Here is an 18,306-nt window from a genome sequence, read left to right on the forward strand (position 1 = left end):
TCTTGTGTCAGTGGAGTCCAAGCACTATTTCAACCCCACAGTTTTAGAGGAACTTCCCACAAGGAGAGGTGAAGAGAACCCCCAGCAATACACACACAGACACACAAACACACACCACTCCTGGTGGTGGGAGGGGAACAAGAGAAAGGACAAAAGAAGTAAGAGATGAAGAAAAAGGAAGGAGGGATGGAGGAAAAGGTAAAATGAAAAGGACAAACGCTAATATCCCTAGTGATTCTACGGGATAAAATACAAGGGACGGAATAAAATTCTGCCACCTTGAACTAGTGTTTCCCATGCCTAGAATTCAGCTGGCACCAGATGGATCAGACTGTGGAGGTTCCAAAACCTCTTGGAGGCTCTTACCTTCTCAACAGGGAAGTCTGTTTTCATAGAATCATAGAATATCAGAGTTGGAAGGGACCTCAAGAAGTCATCTAGTCCAACCCCATGCTCAGAGCAGGACCAATTCCCAGCTAAATCATCCCAGCCAGGTCTTTGTCAAGCCGGGCCTTAAAAACCTCCAAGGAAGGAGACTCCATTTTTTTTCCCCATCTTATATGGAACCAATCACCAGAGACCCCAACCGTCGAAAAATCCCCAAATGTGCTTTGTTGCTTCTAACTAATTTCTAGTAAAATCAGTAAAAGGAAAGGAGAAAACTCGAAAGAGGCTCCTGCTCCCACTCACATACGTGAACCCTAATACTCTGTCAGTCCTCAAAGAGAGACCTCGAGAAGGAGACTTGCTAAAGCAAAACCACAGGGGTCTCTGAGGTTTCCCTGGCCCTGTGCTCCTGTCATGCCTGGCTCATGTCAGCATCTCTCTCTGAGGTCACCACCTCCCTAACACCTTTGAGCAATTCACCTCCTGAACCCCAGAATGGAGTCTTCTTGTCCTTTCTAGTAACCTCCAGTGCCAACCCACCACCTTGTAGGGTGAGCTCCTGCTACCTCCCTCTCAGTGCCCTTGACAGCTGTTCTACCTCCAAACCACAGCTCAACTTATCAGAACCCTCTTCTCCACCCCAACCCAGGTTGCGCAGGGAGGCGGCCCTAGCAGGGGGGGCAGGAGGGATTCTGCCAGCAGTGAAGTGGGTTGCGGGGAAGTTGAGATCTTGCCCCAAGTTATCCCAGACACTAATGCCAAGCTACAGGATGGCAGCATCTAGTGTCAGTGGAGTCCAAGCACTATTTGAACCCGACAGTTTTGGATCAATTTCACACAAGGGGAGGTGAAGAGCACCCCCAGCAACACACACACCACTCCTGTAGGTGGGAGGGGAACAAGAGAAAGGACAAAAGAAGTAAGAGATGAAGAGAAAGGAAGGAGGGATGGAGGAAAAGGTAAAATGAAAAGGACAAACCCTAGTGTCCCCATGTCGGACATCAGGAATGGTAACATACATAAGCCAGTATGTGAACACTTCAATCTCCCTGGTCATTCTATTACAGATTTAAAAGTCACTATCATTGAACAAAAAAACTTCAGAAACAGACTTCAAAGAGAAACAGCAGAACTAAAATTCATTTGCAAATTCAACACCATTAATCTGGGCTTGAATAGGGACTGGGAGTGGCTGGCTCACTACAGAAACAGCTTTTCCTCTCCTGGAATTGACACCTCCTCATCTATTATTTGGAGTGGACTACATCCACCCTGATTTTTGAATTGGCCCTGTCAACACTGGTTCTCCACTTGTGAAGTAACTCCCTGCTCTCCATGTGTCAGTATATAATGCCTGCATCTGTAACTTTCACTCTATGCATCCGAAGAAGTGAGGTTTTTACTCACGAAAGCTTATGCCCAAATAAATCTGTTAGTCTTTAAGGTGCCACCAGACTCCTTGTTGTTTTCCTAATATCCCCAGTGATTCTACGGGACAAAATCCCAGGGAATAAAATTCTGCCACCTTAAACTAGTGTTTTCCATGCCTAGAATTCAGATGGCACCAGGTGGATCAGACTGAACAGGTTACAAACCTCTCCGAGGCACTTACTTTCTCAACAGGGACTTCTGTTTTCTAGTAAAATGGGTAAAAGGAAAGGAGAAAACTCGAAAGAGGCTCCTGCTCACACTCACATATGTGAACCCTAATACTCTCTCAGTCCTCAAAGAGAGCTCGAGAAGGATACTTGCTGAAGCAAAGCCACAGGGGTCTCTGAGGTTTCCCTGGCCCTGCGCCCCTGTTTTGCCTGGCTGATGTGAGCATCTCTCTCTGAGGTCACCACCTCCCTAACACCTTTGACCAATAGGCTGAGGTCCTGAAAAGGCCTTTGTGATGTCACTGCCACACCCACCCATCCCCTGAAGTGCTAATGTCCTGCTGCTGGCCTGACACTTTGAAGGTTTGAGCTACTCTGTGTGGATCACCCCACTCAATGCGTCTTCATTCTAGGAAGCAAGCCGGCTAGACAGTAAAACATCAGAGGCTGCTCCCAATACTACACTCAGTGTTTCCAAAAGTAGGAGACTTTCTGGCCAGAAGAGACCTTTACAGCATCTCATCTAAGCCCCTCCATATCTTAGGCTTCCAGTATAGTACAATAGTTACTTTTTGGGCACACACGTTCCAGAAAGGCATCTAGTCTTCAATCAATGACATCAAGAGTTGGAGAATCCACCACTTTCCCTTTTAGTGAGTGCCAGGGGGCTCCATTTCCCCTTCCACTACCTCCCCATTTACAGTGAGCCAGAGCAGTACCTGCAGCAGGGAGCGGGAGTTGCTGATGGCCTCAGAGGCACAGCCCCTGCAGTGTCTCAGGAATCTGGCGCATGTGCCGGATGATGCGGAGCTGGTGCATCACTTTTGGCCGTGACGTCCTCCTGCTGCAAGGGAACGAGAACCTGTCAGAGACTGAAACGCCCCGAGGAATCTGGAGGAATTAAGGGCACCTGGAACCAGCAGTATTTCCACCCAGCACCTGCCGACCACTGAGGGATAAATTCACCTCCTGAACCCCAGAATGGAGTCTTCTTCTCCTTTCTAGTAACCTCCAGTGCCAACCCCCCTCCTTGTAGGGTGAGCTCCTGCTATCTCTCCCTCAGTGCCCTTGACAGCTGTTCCACCTCCAAACCACAGCTCAAGTTATTAGTACCTTTGGACACAGACTGGCTAACCTAGTGAGGAGGGCTTTAAACTAGGTTCGACGGGGACAGGTGAGCAAAGCCCACAGGTAAGTGGGGAACATGGAGACCGGGGAGATGGGTCAAAAACGAGAGGGAGTGTGGGCTATATTGTCAGAGAGAAAGGAGGGTCAGGACAAAACTGGGAGGAAAGATCAAACCAGGGTCTTAGATGCCTATATACAAATGCGAGAAGTATGGGGAATAAGCAGGAAGAACTTGAAGTGCTAATAAATAAATACAACTATGACATTGTTGGCATCACTGAAACTTGGTGGGATAATACACATGATTGGAATGTTGGTGTGGATGGGTACAGCTTGCTCAGGAAGGATAGACAGGGGAAAAAGGGAGGAGGTGTTGCCTTGTATATTAAAAATGTACACACTTGGACTGAGGTAGAGATGGACATAGGAGACGGAAGTGTTGAGAGTCTCTGGGTTAGGCTAAAAGGGGTAAAAAACAAGGGAGATGTCATGCTAGGAGTCTACTACAGGCCACCTAATCAGGTGGAAGAGGTGGATGAGGCTTTTTTTATATTCTTATTGATAAACTAGGCAAATACAATTTAGATGGGGCTACTATAAGGTGGGTGCATAACTGGCTGGATAACCGTACTCAGAGAGTTGTTATTAATAGTTCCCAATCCTGCTGGAAAGCCATAACGAGTGGGGTATCGCAGGGGTCTGTTTTGGGACCGGCGCTGTTCAATATCTTCATCAACGACTTAGATATTGGCATAGAAAGTACGCTTATTAAGTTTGCGGATGATACCAAACTGGGAGGGATTGCAACTGCTTTGGAGGACAGGGTCATAATTCAAAATGATCTGGACAAATTGGAGAAATGGTCTGAGTTAAACAGGATGAAGTTTAACAAAGACAAATGCAAAGTGCTCCACTTAGGAAGGAACAATCAGTTTCACACATACAGAATGGGAAGAGACTGTCTAGGAAGGAGTACGGCAGAAAGGGATCTAGGGGTTATAGTGGACCACAAGCTAAATATGAGTCAACAGTGTGATGCTGTTGCAAAAAAAGCAAACCTGATTCTGGGATGTATTAACAGGTGTGTTGTGAGCAAGACACGAGAAGTCATTCTTCCGCTCTACTCTGCTCTGGTTAGGCCTCAGCTGGAGTATTGTGTCCAGTTCTGGGCACCGCATTTTAAAAAAGATGTGGAGAAATTGGAAAGGGTCCAGAGAAGAGCAACAAGAATGATTAAAGGTCTTGAGAACATGACCTATGAAGGAAGGCTGAAAGAATTGGCTTTGTTTAGTTTGGAAAAGAGAAGACTGAGAGGAGACATGATAGCAGTTTTCAGGTATTTAAAAGGGTGTCATAAGGAGGAGGGAGAAAACTTGTTCACCTTAGCCTCTAAGGATAGAACCAGAAGCAATGGGTTTAAAGTGCAGCAAGGGAGGTCTAGGTTGGACATTAGGAAAAAGTTCCTAACTGTCAGGGTGGTTAAACACTGGAATAAATTGCCGAGGGAGGTTGTGGAATCTCCATCTCTTGAGATATTTAAGAGTAGGTTAGATCAATGTCTATCAGGGATGGTATTTGGTCTTATAGACTCATAGACTTTAAGGTCAGAAGGGACCATTATGATCATCTGGTCTGACCCCCTGCATGCTGCAGGCCACAAGACCCTTCCCTGGACTGTGCCGTTGAAGTCCCCAATCCTGTGTTTTAGTGACTTCAATCGGCAGGGACCCTCCTGCTAGTGATCCCTGCCCCATGCTGCGGAGGAAGGCGAAAAACCTCCAGAGGCTCAGCCAATCTACCCTGGAGGAAAATTCCTTCCCGACCCCAAATATGGCGATCAGTAAGACCCCGAGCATGTAGGCAAGAGTCTCTAGCCTGACCCTTGTTTGCCATTATGCTATTTACGTACCATTGCTTGGTTTTCCTCGGCTACTATGTTTTACCATTAAACCATTCCCTCCATAAACTTATCCAACTTAATCTTAAAACCAGACAGGTCCGTTGCCCCCACCGTTTCCCTCGGAAGGCCGTTCCAATATTTCACCCCTCTGACGGTCAGAAACCTTCGTCTGATTTCAAGCCTGAACTTCCCCACGGCCAGTTTATATCCATTGGTTCTCGTGTCCACATTAGTACTCAGCTGAAATAATTCCTCTCCCTCCCTTGTATTTATCCCTCTGATATATTTAAAGATAGCAATCATATCCCCCCTCAGCCTTCGTTTTGTCAGACTAAACAACCCGAGCTCCTCTAATCTCTTTTCATACGACAGGTTTTCCATTCCTCTGATCATCCTAGTCGCCCTTCTCTGCACCCGTTCCAATTTGAGTTCATCTTTTTTAAACATGGGAGACCAGAACTACACACAGTACTCCAAATGAGGTCTCACCAGCGCCGTATACAACGGAAGCAGGACCTCCTTATCCCTACTAGATATACCTCGCCTAATACATCCCAAGACCGCATTGGCTTTTTTCACAGCCACGTCACATTGTCGACTCATAGTCATCCTGCGCTCTACAAGGACCCCTAGGTCCTTCTCCTCTTCCGTTACTTCTAACCAATGCGTCCCCATCTTGTAACTAAAATTGTTATTAGTCATCCCCAAGTGCATCACCTTACACTTTTCACTATTAAATTTCATCTTATTTCTGACACTCCAATTCACAAGCTCATTCAAGTCTCCCTGCAGAATATCCCTATCCTCCTCCGAATTTGCAACTCCTCCCACCTTCGTATCATCCGCAAACTTTATCAGCCCACTCTTGCAATCGGTTCCGAGGTCAGTTATAAATAGATTAAATAAAATGGGTCCCAAAACCGAACCTTGAGGCACTCCACTAGTAACCTCCCTCCAACCCGACAGTTCACCCTTTAATACGACCCGCTGCATTCTCCCCATTAACCAATTCTTTATCCACCTCTGGATTTTCATATCGATCCCCATGTTTTCCAGTTTAACCAATAATTCCTCATGGGGTACAGTATCAAACGCTTTACTGAAATCCAGGTATATTAGGTCCACCGCATTTCCCTTATCTAATAAGTCCGTTACATGGTCCTGCCATGCGGGCAGGGGACTGGACTCGATGACCTCTCGAGGTCCCTTCCAGTCCTAGAATCTATGAACGTATGAAAAAAACACTGTTCTCCACCCCCACCCAGGTTGGCCAGGGAGGCGGCTCTAGCAGGGGGGGGAGGAGGGATTCTGGCAGCAGTGAAGTGGGTTGCGGGGAAGTTGAGATCTTGACCCAAGTCATCCCAGACACTAATGCTAAGCCACAGGATGGCAGCATCTAGTGTCAGTGGAGTCCAAACACTATTTCAACCCCACAGTTTTCGATGAACTTCCCACAAGGAGAGGTGATGAGCACCCCCAGCAACACACACACACAGACACACACACCACTCCTGGTGGTGGGAGGGGAACAGGAGAAAGGACAAAAGAAGTAAGAGATGAAGAGAAAGGAAGGAGGGATGGAGGAAAAGGTAAAACAAAAAGGACAAACCCTAATGTCCCCAGTGATTCTACGGCACAAAATCCAAGGGATGGAATAAAATTCTGCCATCTTAAACTACTGTTTTCCATGCCTAGAATTCAGCTGGCACCACGTGGATCAGACTGAGCAGCTGCCAAAACCTCTTGGAGGCTCTTACCTTCTAAACAGGGACGTCTGTTTTCTAGTAAAATCAGTAAAAGGAAAGGAGACAACTCGAAAGAGGCTCCTGCATGCACTCACGTACGTGAACCCTAACACTCTCTCAGTCCTCAAAGAAAGACCCCGAGAAGGAGACTTGCTGAAGCAAAGCCACAGGGTCTCTGAGGTTTCCCTGGCCCTGTGCTCCTGTCCTGCCAGGCTGATGTCAGCATCTCTCTCTGAGGTCACCACCTCTCTAACACATTTGACCAATAAGCTGACATCCTGCAAAAGGCCTTTGTGATGTCACTGCCACACCCAACCAAACCCTGAAGTGCTAATGTCCTGCTGCTGGCCTGACACTTTGAAGGTTTGAGGTTGTCATAACTATAAAGGGAAGGGTAACAGCTGTCCTGTGTACAGTACTATAAAATCCTCCTGGCCAGAGACTCCAAAATCCTTTTCCCTCTAAAGGGTTAAGAAGCTCAGGTAACCTGGCTGGCATCTGACCTAAAGGACCAATAAGGGGACAAGATACTTTCAAATCTTGGGGAGGGGAAGGCTTTTGTTTGTGTTCTTTGTTTGTGTGGGTGTTCGCCCTCGGGACTGAGAGGGACCAGACATCAATCCAGGTTCTCCACATCTTTCTAAACAAGTCTCTCCTATTTCAAACAAGGCGTGTTAGTTTTCCTTTGTTTTCTCAACTTGTAAATGTACCTTTTCCTAGAGTGTTTATCTTTGTTTGCTGTACTTTGAACCTAAGACTAGAGGGGAGTCCTCTGAGCTCTTTAAGTTTGATTACCCTGTAAGGTTAATTTCCATACTGATTTTACAGAGATGATTTTTACCTTTTTCTTTAATTAAAAGCCTTATTTTTAAGAACCTGATTGATTTTTCCTTGTTTTAAGATCCAAGGAGTTTGGATCTTGATTCACCAGGAGTTGGTGGGAGGAAGGAGGGGAATGGTTAATTTCTCCTTCTTTTAGATCCAAGGGGGTTGGATCTGTATTCACCAGGGAATTGGTGAAAGGTTTCTCAAGGCTACCCAGGGGAGGAAATTAGCCTTGGGATGGTGGTTAAGCTTAGAAGTTTTCATGCAGGCCCCTACATTTGTACCCTAAACTTCAAAGTGGGGATACAGCCTTGACACAGGTACTCTCTGTGGATCACCCCACTCAATGCGTCTTCATTCTAGGAAGCAAGCCGGCTAGACAGTAAAACATCACAGGCTGCTCCCAATACTACACTCAGTGTTTCCAAAATTTGTAGACTTTATGGCCACAAGAGACCTTTAGAGCATCTCATCTAAGCACCTGCATATCATAGGCCTCCTGTATAGTACAATAGTTACTTTTTGGGCACACACATTCCAGAAAGGCATCTAGTCTTCATTCAATGACATCAAGAGATGGAGAATCCACCACTTTCCCTTTTAGTGAGTGCCAGGGGGCTCCATTTCCCCTTCCACTAGCACCCCATTTACAGTGAGACAGAGCAGTACCTGCAGCAGGGAGCGGGAGTTGCTGAAGGCCTCAGAGGCGCAGCCCCTGCAGTGTCTCAGGCACCTGGCGCAAGTGGCGGATGATGCGGGTGCATCACTTTGGCCGTGACGTCCTCCTCCTGCAAGGGAACGAGAACCTGTCAGAGACTCAAACGCCCCGAGGAATCAGGGGGAATTAAGGGCACCTGGAACCAGCAGTATTTAAACTGACTACCTGCCCACCACTGAGGGATGAATTCACCTCCTGAACCCCAGAATGGAGTCTTCTTGTCCTTTCTAGTAACCTCCCGTGCCAACCCACCACCTTGTAGGGTGAGCTCCTGCTACCTCCCCCTCAGTACCCTTGACAGCTGTTCTACCTCCAAACCACAGCTCAAGTTATCAGAACCCTCTTCTCCACCCCAACCCAGGTTGCGCAGGGAGGCGGCCCTAGCAGGGGGGGCAGGAGGGATTCTGCCAGCAGTGAAGTGGGTTGCGGGGAAGTTGAGATCTTGCCCCAAGTTGTCCCAGACACTAATGCTAAGCCACAGGATGGCAGCATCTAGTGTCAGTGGAGTCCAAGCACTATTTGAACCCGACAGTTTTGGATCAACTTCCCACAAGGGGAGGTGAAGAGCACCCCCAGCAACACACACACCACTCCTGGAGGTGGGAGGGGAACAAGAGAAAGGACAAAAGAAGTAAGAGATGAAGAGAAAGGAAGGAGGGATGGAGGAAAAGGTAAAACGAAAAGGACAAACCCTAGTGTCCCCAGTGATTCCATGGGACAAAATTCCAGGGAGGGAATAAAATTCTGCCACCTTAAACTACTGTTTTCCATGCCGAGAATTCAGCTGGCACCAGATGGATCAGACTGAGCAGGTTCCAAAACCTCTTGGAGGCTCTGTGGAAGCAGAGAAAAGAACTGACAGAAGGGAACTGCAATGCATGATGGTTGTTAGCAAGAGTCAGGCTTCGTAGAAGGGAACTGCAATGCATGATGGTTGTTAGCAAGAGTCAGGCTTCGTTAGCAAGAGACAGTCTTTGTTAGCAAGAGTCAAGCTAGCTGTGACCCTGATAACCCTGATAACGCGAGATTTGTAGAAGCGAGGATTGTGTGAGGATTGTGTGAGACGGGTGAGAAAGAGCTGTGTAAGAAGTCATTGTGACCTCAGTATAGATAAGGTGTAGAAGACCTTGTGTAGATAAGGTATAGAAACTAATTGTATGTAGGCAAGAGTCAAAACAAGTAAGGAAATGAGATATCAAGATGGCCTATGTATAAACAAAATGCAGCTGTCCCTCATTATTTCTGTAATGAAAGGTATAAATGCTTGCTGTAATTAGTTACCAGGGAGAGACCTGCTTTGCTCTCTCCCTCTGCACATGTGAGAGTTAATAAAGCATCTGACTTGCTGTACCTAAAACAAAATAGTGAGAACTCAGTTTTTCTCCGACAATTTGGGGGCTCGTCCGGGATGGCAACGCCCACTGAGGCAACGGCAGCTGCTACGGATCGTTCCCCTTCGAACCCCATGGCGCCACAATAGAGGTAAGAGACCTTTTGAAATCTCTATTGGGGTGTCGGAGGAGGACTGTCCGTGGGGCCGTCTGCCCCTGTTGGGCTCACGCCATCCGAACTTATTGACTGTGCAGCAAGGTCAGATGCTGAGCGGCGTAATAGGGGAATTGTTTGCCGCCCCCTGTAAGCATATGCTAGGTGCATAGGGTTTGCACCTGTATTGAGGAGTTGTTACTGCCTCAAGAGGGGTTTTTACCGCCTCAAGTGATGCATCGAGGTACTTGGGAATAGTACCTGGAGGTACTCAGGAGTAGTACCTGGTATAAGGCCTTGGTATGTTGGTGTGTGTAGTCTGTGTGTGTGTGTGTGTGTGTGTGTACACAGTGTGAATTGAGTGTTACCGGAAGACGCCCAGAGTACTCTGCGAAGTCTTTTGGCTCGTGACCAGAACTACTCTAACGCAAGCCCGGTAACTAGAGGATCTTTTAGGAGATCCGACCCATGTAGGTTGACTCGGCCTGGCATCGTCCGGCGAGGAGGCTACCTGGGTCTAGGAGTGTGTGCACCCATCTTCCCTCCCCTTTTCCTCTCCGTGTGAGCCACAGACAGTCTGACCATCTCACTGGATGCAACAGAGTAAGCGGCGCTTTCTCTCTGAGATTAGCCGACGCTCTTTGCTGAAGGGAGGTGTAGGGGGTCATGGCTATCCTCGTTAGTCACTCCTGTGTGAATACCCTGTAGGGAGAATCCTTAGTTTATGAGCCGCTAGCGCGGACAGGGCATCCTTCCCCTTTGAGTGTGTGATTGGAAAATGGGTGGGGGACAGTCTAAGTCTTCCCTCTCACCCCCTAAGGGTACCCCAGCTTATTTCATGTACGTACATTATGGCCCGAAAACCTGCAGGTATTTAAATAGTTGGAATCTTTACACGCGTGCTAATCCATCTAAACAATGTCCACTAGAAGGTACCTTTGATTTAGACAAACTTAAATACCTTAAAGAAACTCTGGCTTCACCAAAAGCCTCTGATACACAGTGGGAGCAATTTGTCTGTTGGTGGGAGGAAGCAACAAAGAGACTCCACGAGTCTCGAGTGCGGAGTCTAAAGGACTCCCAGGAAAAGTTAAAAGCCCAAGTACAACATTTACAGCTTAAATGCAAGGCATCCAGCTGTTTACCCCCTAGAGCGATTCCTTCTGCTCCTGTGTATCCTAATCCCGTTCAAGCAATTCCTTCTGCTCCCCTTTATCCCCAATTAGTTAGATCTGACAGTGAGGAGGAAACTGCTGAGGATATTTTAGATTTCTTCAGTAACATTCAGCAGCAGCAGCAGCCTGAGCTGCCTCCTCCCCCTGCACAGCCTGGGTCTGCTAACGAATCTCACCCGGCAGTGCCAGTTTCACCACCGCATGTATCAGCTGCACACATTGTTCTCTCTTCCCCTGGGAGAGAAGCCTCCTCTTCACCACAAAGAGGTGATTCTGAGCCTCCCAGTAACTCCCCTGATTCTAATCCCTCTGAGGAAAGTACCCGTTATCTTACTAGAAGTGTGGCACATGCACTCCAGGTTCCTTTAAGAGGCCTGGAACTATTTCTCAAATGCGTACTTTTCTTGGCATGACTGGGTACTGTAGACAATGGATTTTAGGCTATGCAACAATGATTAAACCCTTACAGGATCTGACTAAGTCAGGTACCCCTGAGCCTCTTCCTTGGTCTCCAGAGGCTGAACAAGCTTTTGTTGCTATCAAGCAAAGTCTGTCCAGTGCACCAGCCCTGGGACTTCCTGATTATGCTAAACCATTCACTCTTTTCTGTCATGAGCGTAATGGGTTTGCTTTGGCTGTATTAACGCAAAAGCACGGAGACAAACACCGTCCCATTGCTTATTACAGTACTGCCCTAGACGCTGTGGCAGCTGGATTTCCCCCTTGCCTGCGTGCTGTAGCTGCAGCAGCTCTTGCTGTTCAGGTATCTGAATCTATTGTCTTAGGATCTCCTTTGATTGTTGCTGTCCCTCATGCTGTGGCTGCTCTCTTGTTAAAATCTAAGACACAGCATCTATCCACGTCTCGTCTTACAAAATATGAGCTTGTCTTGTTGTCTTCATCTCATATCACTTTGGCTCGTTGCCCTGTTCTAAATCCTGCCTCCTTGTTGCCTGGGCCCGAAGACGGAGACCCACATGACTGTGTGTCTGTGACATCGGTTCTCTCTCGTCCAAGAGATGATTTACTAGATGTGCCTTTGCAAAATCCTGATCTTATTTACTTTGTAGATGGTTCGTGCTTGCGAGATTCTAAGGGCAAATTGGTTGCTGGTTATGCTGTGTGCTCTGCACATGCTGTTATTGAAAGTGCTTTCCTTCCTTCTGTGTTTTCTGCTCAAGTGGCCGAACTTGCGGCTTTAACTCGAGCCTGCATTCTAGCACAGGATCAAGCAGTCACAATCTATACAGACTCTCGTTATGCTTTTGGAGTGGTACATGATTATGGGTTGCTCTGGAAGTATAGAGGTTTTCTTACATCCACTGGTTCTCCTATTAAGAACAGTCTGTATGTCTCTGCTCTTTTAGATGCTCTTTTATTGCCCAAAGCTATAGCTGTCGTGAAATGTACAGCTCACCAGACCCCTCATGATGAAGTTACCCGTGGAAATGCTTTGGCAGACTCTGCAGCCAAAGCCGCGGCCCTTTCTGCACCTCAGGCTGAATATACTTGTGCTTTGATTGAGCAGCCTCCACTAGCCTCCCTTGAGGATCTGGCCAAGATCCAGGAAGCTGCACCGGCAGCTGAGAAACGTTTTTGGAGTGCTAATGGCTGTATTCTACACCCTGATCATCTTTGGCGTGCCCCAGCTGGTCGCCTGGTTGCACCGAAGATGCTAATGCCCTATCTTGCTCGTGTATACCACAGAATGGCTCACGTGAGCAAAGGGGGGATGGTTGCTGCAGTTAACCGAGATTGGTGTGCATTCGGGTTCCCAGTCATTGCACATCACTACTGTCAACAATGTGTGATTTGTCAGCAGCATAACATTGGTAAAGCTGTTAAAGTTAGGCAGGCAGCTCACCCTCCCCCTTGGGGACCTTTTGTAAATATTCAGATTGATTTTATTCAACTGTCTAAATGTTGTGGCTATGAATATGTATTGGTTTTGGTGGATGTATTTTCAAATTGGGTTGAAGCTTTTCCCTGCAGGAAAGCAGATGCCAGGACTGTTGTGAAACTTCTGCTTAAAGATTTTGTACCACGATTTGGCATCCCTGTGAGTATCAACAGTGACCGTGGAACTCATTTTACTGGACAGATTGTAAAGGAGTTATGTGCAGCTTTGCAGACTCAACACAACCTTCACTGTCCCCACCATCCGCAGTCTGCTGGGACAGTGGAACGCCAGAATGGAATTCTGAAAAATAAACTGGCCAAGATTTGTGCTGAAACAAACTTGAAGTGGCCAGATGCCCTTCCTCTGGCACTAATGAGTATGAGGGCCACTCCCAATCGAAAGACTGGACTCAGCCCTCATGAGATTCTGACAGGGCGCGCGATGAGACTACCAACTGCGCCCCCACTGACCCTAGCTCAGATGGACATTCATTTAATGGATGACACAATGCTTAAGTATTGTCAGACACTAATGAAATGTGTTAAGTCTTTCTATACACAGGTGAAAGAAGCACTACCCAAGGATCCTGTGCAGCCCTGCCACTCGCTGGAACCAGGAGACTGGGTCTACATAAAGGTCCATCAGCGAAAGACTGCCCTGGCTCCACGCTGGAAAGGTCCTTTCCAAGTCCTGCTAACTACCAACACTGCTGTGAAGTGCCAAGGACTGCCCACCTGGACCCATGCTTCACACTGCAAAAAGACCCCTCCGCCTGGAGAGGATTCTCCAGCAGCTGATCAGCCTGTTTCTCCTGCTAGCTCTGCTGTGCCTCCTGGACAGCAGGGAAAGAGGACAAGGTGAAGTGCTAGTAACCTCTCCCTTGTCCACTGACAGATCTACTGTGCCTTTGAATTCTTTTACAGGAACCACACCAGTACAGGGTGAAGTGCTAGTAACCTCTCCCCTGCACTGTGGTGAATCACAACTGTTTTTAAAGAAGAAAAGAAGAAACACTCGCTCTGCTGAAACCACCAAAGTCCAGAACTTTCTAACTACAAAAGACATTAAGAACTGGCCCTGGTGGAAGAAACGAAGTATTGTTTATTGGCAAGGAGGGAACTGTGGGGAACGTTCCTGGGAATGTGGGGTCCAGTGGTGGGGTGGATTCTTTCCAGGATCAGGGCTTTGTGCTTATGGACAGGTACCTTCAGGATGCACTGCCCTCCCTAATTGGCTTTCAGATGATGAATATCAAAAACGCCTTGCCATTACAAAGACTACACCCACCACCACTAGTCCCTTGACCCTTGCCACCACCACTGTAACTTATCCAGATACAAACAGTACTACACATTCCAATGAAACTCATTGGCCAAGACTTTCACATCTCAGTGATTTACTGAAATTTTGCTCAGAGAAATTATTCTTTAAAGTTCAAGATAATGTATATGAGCAAACAATTGAATGGAAAACAAATGGATCTGTAGAGATAAAAGTACATGATATCACTACTAGTGAACCCCAAGAATTAATAACTGCAATTGATGGGTTCTATAGTGAAATAGATATGATGATTGTTCCTGGAATTTGTACTGTGTTAAATGAAAGAGGCCCTTATTGTTATTTGATCACCCAATTAGTGAACAATCGAACAAGCACTCAAAGAGTTTGTTCTGCCACTGGAAATTTTACCTGCATAGAAATGATTCCAGTGACTGATAATGTGACTTGTACCTTACTGCAATACACTCCATCTTATACCATTAATGTTAATGCCTCCCGGAAATACATAAAGGTATTTGACCAACAGATGTGGTATAGTACTACACCAAAGAGAGATGTAGTAGGATATCGATGGACTGTGATTAACACCACACTAGGAACTGTTAAATTTTCATTGCCCTTATCCAGTTTCCAGATTACCTCTACATACCCGAACTGTTCACAAGGGGCTGCCATTAGATTAGCACAACAGAGGGCTTGGGTTATTTCTTCTAGAAAGAGAAGAGACTTGACCGGATCCCTGTGGGATGGGGCCAATAGTGCAGCAGCAGTTTGGAATATTTTTAAGAATCAGGAACATGATGAGAAATTGGGCCAACTAGAGAAGGCCATAGGCCTTGTTTCTGGAGCACAACTAACCCAGGTACAGGCTGGAGTTGGTGAGTTACATGTTATCTCCGCCCTTAGTTCTATGACCCAGAAGTTACTGACAGAGATGGTATTGAATATCACTGAGGCTGGGAAGGCATTGCAGTGGGATCTAGCATGCTCAGAGATTCAGGATTTCTTGAATGACCAGCTAATGGCCATTCGGAATGATCTAGAGCACCAGGCTTGGCCCACTGCCCTTACAGACACGTCAGGAGTACCATCTGACCTGTGGCCATGGAGACATACTTGGAAACTTTCTGGGTGGAAGTGTGGACGTTCTCAGTGCTCCTTCCAAGCATATGGACCGGTACAGGGGGTGTGGGCTCCCACATACCGTATCCTGCCGGGTCCATGGGGAGGATGCATATGGGATTGGGTAATTCATCGAGACATCTGGGAAATTAGACTACCTGGTATGCCCAATCGATTCTTAGTTAGTGCTCCTAGGATTACACTTGACATTTGGATGGGGTTAGGTAACCTGTGGACATTCTGGCCATTAGAACCCCCACAGCTTCAGTGTACACGTAAACTGAAGCCAGGAGAAGTTGTCACTCTCTATGACTACGTTTGCTGGGAGGGTAGGGGACAAGGAACTACCCTGACAGGACACTTACTCTTCCAAGCTAATGATAGCTGTGTGTATGTTAATGACACCATATCACAAGACATACATTTTAATCTCACTACCACTGCAGGCAATCATATCATTTACTGGCCTGCAGATAGAGTTTTTCAAGTAGCCCTTAGGTTCCAGATACCCTTTAATTGGACTAGCTTACTATCTGATAGATTTCAAAATTTGCTTTCATTGTTACCTGAGATTCAGAAAATCTCTGAGGTACAAGGGCAAATTCACATGCTTCAAAATGTATATCAAGTAGAAAAGTATGCCTTTCACACTGCTTATAGAGTATCTACCTTATGTACTAAATATGATGTATTGTGCTTTATGACAAAGGCTGTACAACAACCCCATTATAGTATTGCTATGGGAATGTTATTGCTTGTATTGTTATTAGTTAGCTTAGGATTATGTTATTGTTGTTGTAAAAGATGTAATAATAGTAATACCTTTCATGTTCATGCTAATCATGCATTATCATTGCATCCAATCAAAACCCCTAAGGTTGAAGCATCTAATTTAGAATCTGAAGTCCAGGACTTGATGCAAATAGAGATTTGAGAATGTTTGTTGTACTAGAAGTACAAAAGGGGGGGTTGTGGAAGCAGAGAAAAGAACTGACAGAAGGGAACTGCAATGCATGATGGTTGTTAGCAAGAGTCAGGCTTCGTAGAAGGGAACTGCAATGCATGATGGTTGTTAGCAAGAGTCAGGCTTCGTTAGCAAGAGACAGTCTTTGTTAGCAAGAGTCAAGCTAGCTGTGACCCTGATAACCCTGATAACGCGAGATTTGTAGAAGCGAGGATTGTGTGAGGATTGTGTGAGACGGGTGAGAAAGAGCTGTGTAAGAAGTCATTGTGACCTCAGTATAGATAAGGTGTAGAAGACCTTGTGTAGATAAGGTATAGAAACTAATTGTATGTAGGCAAGAGTCAAAACAAGTAAGGAAATGAGATATCAAGATGGCCTATGTATAAACAAAATGCAGCTGTCCCTCATTATTTCTGTAATGAAAGGTATAAATGCTTGCTGTAATTAGTTACCAGGGAGAGACCTGCTTTGCTCTCTCCCTCTGCACATGTGAGAGTTAATAAAGCATCTGACTTGCTGTACCTAAAACAAAATAGTGAGAACTCAGTTTTTCTCCGACAGCTCTTACCTTCTAATTTTCAAGTAAAATCAGTAAAAGGAAAGGAGAAAACTCGAAAGAGGCTCCTGCTCGCACTCACATACGTCAACCCTAACACTCTCTCAGTCCTCAAAAAGAAACCTCGAGAAGGAGACTTGCTGAAGCAAAGCCACTGGGGTCTCTGAGGTTTCCCTGGTCGTAAGCCCCTGTCCTCCCTGGCTGAAGACAGCATCTCTCTCTGAGGTCACCACCTCCCTAACACCTTTGACCAGTACGCTGAGGTCCTTGAAAAAGCCTTTGTGATATCACTGCCACACCCAACCAAACCCTAAAGTGCTCATGTCCTGCTGCTGGCCTGACACTTTGAAGGTTTGAGCTACGCTCTGTGGATCACACCACAAAATTCCTCTTCATTCTAGGAAGCAAGCTAGCTAGACAGTAAAACATCAGAGGCTGCTCCCAATACTACACTCAGTGTTTCCAAAAGTAGGAGACTTTCTGGCCAGAAGAGACCTTTACAGCATCTCATCTAACCCCCTCCATATCATAGGCTTCCAGTATAGTACAATAGTTACTTTTTGGGCACACACATTCCAGAAAGGCATCTAGTCTTCAATCAATGACATCAAGAGTTGGAGAATCCACCACTTTCCCTTTTAGTATGTGCCAGGGGGCTCCATTTCCCCTTCCACTAGCTCCCCATTTACAGTGAGCCAGAGCAGTACCTGCAGCAGGGAGAGGGAGTTGCTAAGGCCTCAGAGGAACAGCCCCTGCAGTGTCTCAGGCACATGGTGTAAGTGCCGGATGATGCGGAGCTGGTGCATCCCTTTGGCCGTGACGTCCTCCTCCTGCAAGGGAACGAGAACCTGTCAGAGACTCAAATGCCCCGAGGAATCAGGGGCAATTAAGGACACCTGGAACCAGCAGTATTTACACCCAGCACCTGCCCACCACTGAGGGATGAATTCACCTCCTGAACCCCAGAATGGAGTCGTCTTCTCCTTTCTAGGAATCTCCAGTGCCAACCCCCGTCCTTGTAGGGTGAGCTCCTGCTACCTCCCCCTCAGTGCCCTTGACAGCTGTTCCACCTCCAAACCACAGCTCAAGTTATCAGAACCCTCTTCTCCACCCCCACCCAGGTTGGCCAGGGAGGCGGCTCTAGCAGGGGGGGCAGGTGGGATTCTGGCAGCAATGAAGTGGGTTGCGGGGAGGTTGAGATCTTGCCCCAAGTCATCCCAGACACTAATGCTAAACCACACGATGGCAGCATCTAGTGTCAGTGGAGTCCAAGCACTATTTCAACCATACAGTTTTGGATCAACTCCCAACAAGGGGAGGTGAAGAGCACCCCCAGCAACACACACACACACACACACACACATATACCACTCCTGGTGGTGGGAGGGGAACAAGAGAAAGGACAAAAGAAGTAAGAGATGAAGAGAAAGGAAGGAGGGATGGAGGAAAAGGTAAAACGAAAAGGACAAACCCTAATGTCCCCAGTGATTCTACCAGACAATATTACAGGGAGGGATTA

Source organism: Chrysemys picta, unplaced genomic scaffold, assembly GCF_011386835.1.
Source record: "Chrysemys picta bellii isolate R12L10 unplaced genomic scaffold, ASM1138683v2 scaf18, whole genome shotgun sequence".
Taxonomy (NCBI): Eukaryota; Metazoa; Chordata; order Testudines; family Emydidae; genus Chrysemys; species Chrysemys picta.